Source organism: Gastrolobium bilobum, unplaced genomic scaffold, assembly GCF_033153095.1.
Source record: "Gastrolobium bilobum isolate Gb01-03AN ecotype WA unplaced genomic scaffold, APGP_CSIRO_Gbil_v1 utg11941, whole genome shotgun sequence".
Lineage (NCBI taxonomy): Eukaryota > Viridiplantae > Streptophyta > Magnoliopsida > Fabales > Fabaceae > Gastrolobium > Gastrolobium bilobum.
The window spans coordinates 63872-70773 of NW_026898164.1; positions in this window are offsets into that span (position 1 = coordinate 63872).

Consider the following 6902-nt stretch of genomic DNA (forward strand, 5'->3'; position numbering starts at 1 on the left):
GGGGTGGCAGTAGAGCATTCATTGTCGCTAGCATTCCCCACAAGTAATAATCAAGCCGAGTATGAAGCAATGATTGCTGGGTTGATTTTGGCAAAAGAGCTCGGAGCGGAGTGTTTGACAGTGTATAGTGATTCTCAGTTGGCGACTTCACAAATAAGCGGGGTGTATCAAGCAAGAGGGGAAGTTATGATTAAGTACTTAGCAAAAGTACAAGAATTGATGAGAGAATTTAAGGAGATCCGCGTAGAGCATATTTGGAGAAGTGATAATGTGCGAGCAGACGTCTTATCAAAGTTGGCCAGTACTAAAGCCACTGGAAGTTTGAGGACTATAATTCAGCAGAGCATTCGGGCTCCGAGTGTAGTATGGATGGTAGAAGAGGTAGATTGGAGGAGCCCAATTAAGGATTATCTGGTGAATGGTAAAGAACCAAATGAAAAGATGGAGGCAAGTCGTTTGAGAAGACGAGCAGCGTGGTTTGTGATGATAGAAGGCAATTATACAGACGGGGAGTAAAATCACCTTTGCTGAAATGTATTGCTGCGCCGAACACAGAATATGTGTTAGAAGAGATACATGAAGGAATTAACGGGCATCACCTTGGTGGGAAGTCGTTGGCAAGGAAAGCTATACGAGCAGGATATTTTTGGCCAACGATGGGAGAGGATGCTAAAAGACATGTTCAGAAGTGTGACCAATGCCAGAAATTTTCTAATATATATCAAGCTCCTCCCGAAGAGTTATTTACTATTTCGTCACCTTGGCCATTCTACAAGTGGGGCTTAGATCTTCTAGTTCCCTTCCCTAGGGCAGCTGGAGGAGTTAGATGTTTGATAGTGGCAGCAGATTATTTCACCAAGTGGATTGAAGCGGAACCGGTAGCGACTATTACTGCTCGGAAGGTCCAGAAGTTTTTCATTGGAAAGATAGTTTGTAGATTCGGTATTCCGGCCATAATTATCACTGATAATGGGACACAATTTATAGATAAGAAGTTCAGACAGATGGTAGCTGACTTGGGGATAAGGCACAAGTTCGCTGCAGTAGAACATCCCCAAACGAATGGGCAAGTAGAGTCGGCTAACAAAATCTTGATGAATGGGCTCAAAAGGAGGGTGGAAGGGTGTAAAGGAAGTTGGGTGGAAGAGTTGGATAATGTGTTGTGGGGATATAGGACCTCCGTGCAGTCCAGCATTCAAGAAACACCATTTAAGATGACATATGATTTTGAAGCTATGTTGCCGGTGGAAGTCAGAGAGCCAACCTGGAGGAAGGAAAATGATATTAGAAGAAAATGAAGACGGGAATGTTGAGATGATGAAAATTGATTTACAATTGTTGGAAGAAGAACGAGAAAAGGTAGCTATGGTGGAGTTGGCATCCAAGCAACGAGCAGCAATGAGGTACAATAAGACTGTGGTCAAAAAGACGTTTCAGGAAGGAGATTTGGTGCTTAGGCGGACAGATGTGGGTAATAAAAATGCAAGAGATGGAAAAATGGCAGCTAATTGGGAAGGTCCTTATCGAGTAACAGTTGCCACAAAGACTAGAGCGTATCAGATAGAGCACTTGGATGGGAAACCAATTTCGCGATATTGGAATGCTGCCAAGTTAAAAATGTACTTTAGCTGAAGAAACCCAGATTTAGTTGGAAGTCGGATGGCAGATCGTAGGTCGTAGTTTTACATTGGTGACTAGGAAGTAAGTTAGTTTGTTAATGTAGTAGGAGTATTTTATGTTATTATGTGCTGCAGTTACTTTTGCATATGTTATTATGTGTTGCAGTTACTTTTGCATTTAAGTATGGTAAACCTGAGATTCTGCGTTACAATATTTCAATTCAATAAAGCCAGTTCGACTTCAATAAGTATTATTAAGAAAAAACAAAAGTCCTTTGCCGCCTTAGTTGGCCTTCTGAGCAGCCGTTCAATTCCTACTCGGAAACGGGAAAACAAAAGTCCCTTGCCGCCTTAGTTGGCCTCTTGGGCAGCCGTTCAATTCCTACTCGAAAACGGGAAAACAAAAGTCCCTTGCCGCCTTAGTTGGCCTCTTGGGCAGCCGTTCAATTCCTACTCGGAAACGGGAAAACAAAAGTCACTTGCTGCCTTAATTGGCCTCCTGGGCAGCCGTTCAATTCCTACTCGGAAACGGGAAAACAAAAGTCTCTTGCCGCCTTAATTGGCCTCTTGGGCAGCCGTTCAATTCCTACTCGGAAACGGGAAAATAAAAATCCTTTGTCGCCTTACTTAGCCTCTTGGGCATCCGTTCAATTCTTACTCGGAAACGGTTACGTAAAGGCAAAATGATGGGTAGAAAAAATAACGTACATTTGAATAATGAGAGTGTAATTGTGCCAAGAAGAACAAACAAGTACTTAAACAAGTATTAAGATCACATAGTTATCAAATTCAAAGGAAAACGAGAAGAAAATTAAAATACATCATTTCACCTCATGATTACAGTTCAAATATTGCATAAAAACAAGTAGCTTACGAGTACAAGATTACAATAGTTATAATAGGAGAGCTGAGTACAAAATAAAGTGGTGTCCAACTTCTTTAAGTAGTCTTAGGAACAGGGCTTGAGGCAGCAGGGTCGGAAGCAGGAGTAAATCCCAGATAATCAGAGGGGTTTTCAGCAAGAACAGCAATAGAGCCTTTTTCGTCATGAGTGCATAGTCGGTCATTATCAATAAAATTGAAAGTTTCTATTTTGCTCAAATGAGGCAAGGGAGAGTCTGGATGGAAAAATTTCACCTGATCTACAACCCAGCCACGAATTTGATGACCGAAGGCAACATACTTAGAATCCATGTCATCAGCAGCCTGTTGTAAAGCCAAGACTTTTTTCTTCAGAGTATCCACTTCTAACTCTAACTCGGCTACCCGGAGGTCAGAATCTTCATAATTTTTTGTCAACACCTTGTGTTTGTCACTCAACACTTGATGCTCTTTTTTGAGAGTAGCAAGTTCTTCATTGCTTTTCTTACTGGATTCTTCACTTTCTTTGAGTTTAATTTGGAAGCCCTGAGCAACAAACTCGGCAGCTTCAGCCTTTTGAAGGAGCTGTGTCTTTTCTGTTTGTAACTTTTCTTTTACGAGTTGGGACTCTTTCAGATCAGTCAGAAGTTGTTGACGTTCAGCTAAGGCGAGAAACGCCATTTCGTAGTAGTGCGCTTCCCGGAGAGAGTGATCTCGGATGTCAGTGAATTTGGCCATAAGTTAATCTAAAGAGAACTTGTCCCATTTGTCACGGAGCCCGGGAGTAAAGCACTGCTTCAACTTTTTCATAAAAGGGGGTTTTGCGCGAGGAGTAGCCATGACAGAAGAAGGTGGAGTTGAAGACTTTTCAACAGAAGAGTCAGGACTAGGTTCGTTAATTCGAACTCGTTTTCTTCGAAGGAGCTCGCTGGAATCAATAGGGGCCTCCACATCCATTATAACAGTATCATCCGGGATAGAACCAGTAGCAGACGTAGCCGGCATAGGAGAACGAGTTGGAGAGATGTCTTTCCCACCTGAAGCAGAGGAATCATCTTTACGGGTAGCCTTTTTCTTTTGGCGGGCAAAAAAGGTAGGGTCCATGACTTTATCTAGAAACCACAGATACAAAGAAAATAGATTTGAGGTTAAAAGCAATATTCAGGTAAAAACATATCAGAATTATTTAAGCTACTTACTTAATTTCCTGCAAACCCAGTCAGAAGAATCTTTATAAGTTAGAATAGACCGAGGAATGAGGGAAATATTTTCCTTAGCTAATTCGGAGGCAAGCTTTGTGAACCAAGTGTAAGTTTCAGTTTCGTCGGGGCTCAAATTCTTTGAATTCGTCAAGAATGCTTTGGCAGAAGTTGTGTAATGAAGACGGTTCCAACTGAGAGGAAAGCGCGGAGCTCCGTGCTGATCCAAAAAGAAAGCAGAAGGAGAGGCAGGTTGAGAAGAAGAAGAAGAGGCAGAAGGTGTAGTAGGAAGAGCTTCAGGAATACAGATTTTGAAGTATTCTTCTTTGAAATTCTTCCAATTATCTTCATATATAGAACACCAACGTAACCCGGGTCGAGCCTTTAAAGATACCCAGCTATGACGAGTACATCTTTAATCTACAACATTTCAGAACACAGCAAAAAGGCAGAAAAAGACCCGAAAGGAATAGGGGAATCCAAACGAACGACAGATTATCTCAAAGGTATGTAGAATACACCAGCTGTTAGGATGCAGTTGAGAAGGAGCGACTTGCAAGTGATTCAAGATGTCCATTTGGAACTTGGAAAAAGGTAAAGATATGAAGAGTTCAGAAAATAAACATTTGTGGGCAAAGAAGTAAGAGTTCTCACCTTGTCCGGAAGGTGAACAAATACGTTCTTCTTCTCCGGGTACTGCAACTCGGAAAGAAGTGATAATTGAGTCACGAAATAGAGGTACAGTTTGTAAGGCAGTATGGAGAGAACTCGACTGGTTTTCATAAGAGGAACGAAGCCCTAGAGCTTCTTCTTCAACCCATTCTAAACCTTCAACAGTAGAAGGTAGTGCGAAGCGTGAGAGGGGAAGCAAACGGTAGGGACGATTCCTCGGCATGGCCTGGACGGAAAAGTACCAATTAAATCTATTTTAGAAGATATAAGGCAAGATAAAATGTATATAACGCAAAATGTGTTGGTTATACTCAGATGCCTAACCCGTCCAGAACATGATAGGGTGGTTAAAGAAAATCAAAGAAAAGGAAGAGATAAAGATCAGAAAAGTATGGAGTAAAGGAAAAAGGATAAGATGATAAGTTTTCGGCAAAGTTTGTTAAGGAAATAGATGTACCATAATAAGCATGAATACACACATATAATGTCATAAATTAATTACAATGTAAAGGAAATAGAGGAGCTTACTTGTGTAAGGTGCGAGGGCTTCGAGCAGGTGGTAAAAGGATGATGGCAAGATCCACGCGGAAGAATCAACGAAGCAGAAAAGAAGAAAAACCAGAAAGAATGGCAAGAAAGGCGAAATGTTCTAATGAAGAAGAAGAAGAAAAACGTAAAAAGAGAAGAGACGCAAACGGTAATATAAGGGTAGAAATGGGTAGCCGACGTTCCCGAATTTCAAAAAATAATGATTGGTGTCAGGATGAGTCATTTCAGATGTCAAGTCGTTTCGAAAATCCAGGCAATTAGAGAGCGACAAGTGTCAATTGGAAGATGAATAGGCAGGGAGTATTTAATAAGGATACTGACGTGAGGAAAAAGTAAAGGGCAGAATAAGTGAAACCTTAAGAGTTAAACTCGGAGTAAAAACCCATTTAACTCCGAGTTTGGGGGCTTAATGTTCCGGGTTAACACAACGAGATTGTACTTGCTCGTACGAGTACAGTACCCGGAACCCGTAAATACTTTACCCGGATAGGCGGTTGGTCAGGTCAGTAACTGCTACGCGTAGTGGAGTTAGCAGTCAGTTGAGTCAGTCAGCATTCCTAGTAACGGAGTCATAAGTGGGCCTACCATGAGCCTACCACGATGTCATGATGGTATCCACCACTCCCATGACACAGGTAACCGTTCTAAAGCTACACCTATATATACCAAAGATTAAGATAACAGACAGACAACTACGAGAGAGATCCATATTAATGTTCGTCCAGAACAACACCAATATTATATAATCCGGCTTAAAGTATATTTTATCAATCACATTTAAATTCTCAACCGTACATAAAGTAATTGAAAATAACGAAGCCATGAATATAATAGCTCAAAGAATCGTATCCTTTTTTTTTCTGCCGTGCTATTTAGCCCATGCATCAAAGTGAGACTTTTTGTAAACAATCAAGTGGAGACCCACAACAGGCGGGTCCATTTGATACATATCCTTGATCTCTGCATATGAAAATGCAATTTCGAATACTAAGGAAGCAATTCTTGTGAGAAGACGACAAATCCAAGTGTATTGTCTGTAAAAGTTTTGGATAACTCATTTATTAGTATTGACATATCCTTAAAAATAGTTAAATTTTTCAGTTAGTGGATGTGATAATCAAACTTATTTTTAATAATTGGACAATATATGATTGAATAACAATAAAGAAAAAATTACACGAAAAGTTCATCTTAAAGAAAGTTCATTTCTTTCGGATCATTTTGTGTCATCCACTAATATATAGTAGGTTAACGTATATTTGATTTTTGGCTATACATGTTGGCATAAGTTCAATGTATTTACTTTTTGCAATATCTCCCTCTAAATGAACGTAACACCTTTTCACGTATGATGTGGGCTTATGAGTTAGAGATTGGTGTGATGGTAACACAAATATGTCTGGATGTTCCTCAACAATACATTGAACTTGCTGTGTTCTGTCCTTTATGGTGGAATATATTATGGGAAATGCTTTTCATCAGGGAGAAGCTTTCCTACCGAGACATTAACAAGTGGGGGCCATCATTTAAAATAAAAAAAATTAAAAAGAAAAGCTGGTGCAAAATCCTATGTATGTGTAGGAAGGAGGAATAGTGTTGCTGCAACAGAAGAAAACAAAATCCCATATATTATAGGAGATTAGATTTCTCCTCTCCTGGAGGAAAAATATTTCTCCAGCAAAGACAAAAAGAGAGAGGACAGAGAAAAGAGAGGTGAGAAAGGTTTCTCATTCTACAATAGTAATTCTCCTATATTTTATCTTATGAATATTGAATTCTCAAGTTTGGTATAAAATTAAAAAAATTATTTTCATATATAATTATTGAGAAAAACTTTTGCAAACATTTTTAATTTCATACTCACCAAATGGTAGAAATCATACATTTAAAATTCACATGAGAATATACATATTATGGGAAATATTAAAAAAGCCTACCGTCCTACGAGTTCTACCATGTCATCAACTACTATTACGTCTTTGTTGCTGGCAACCATCCACCA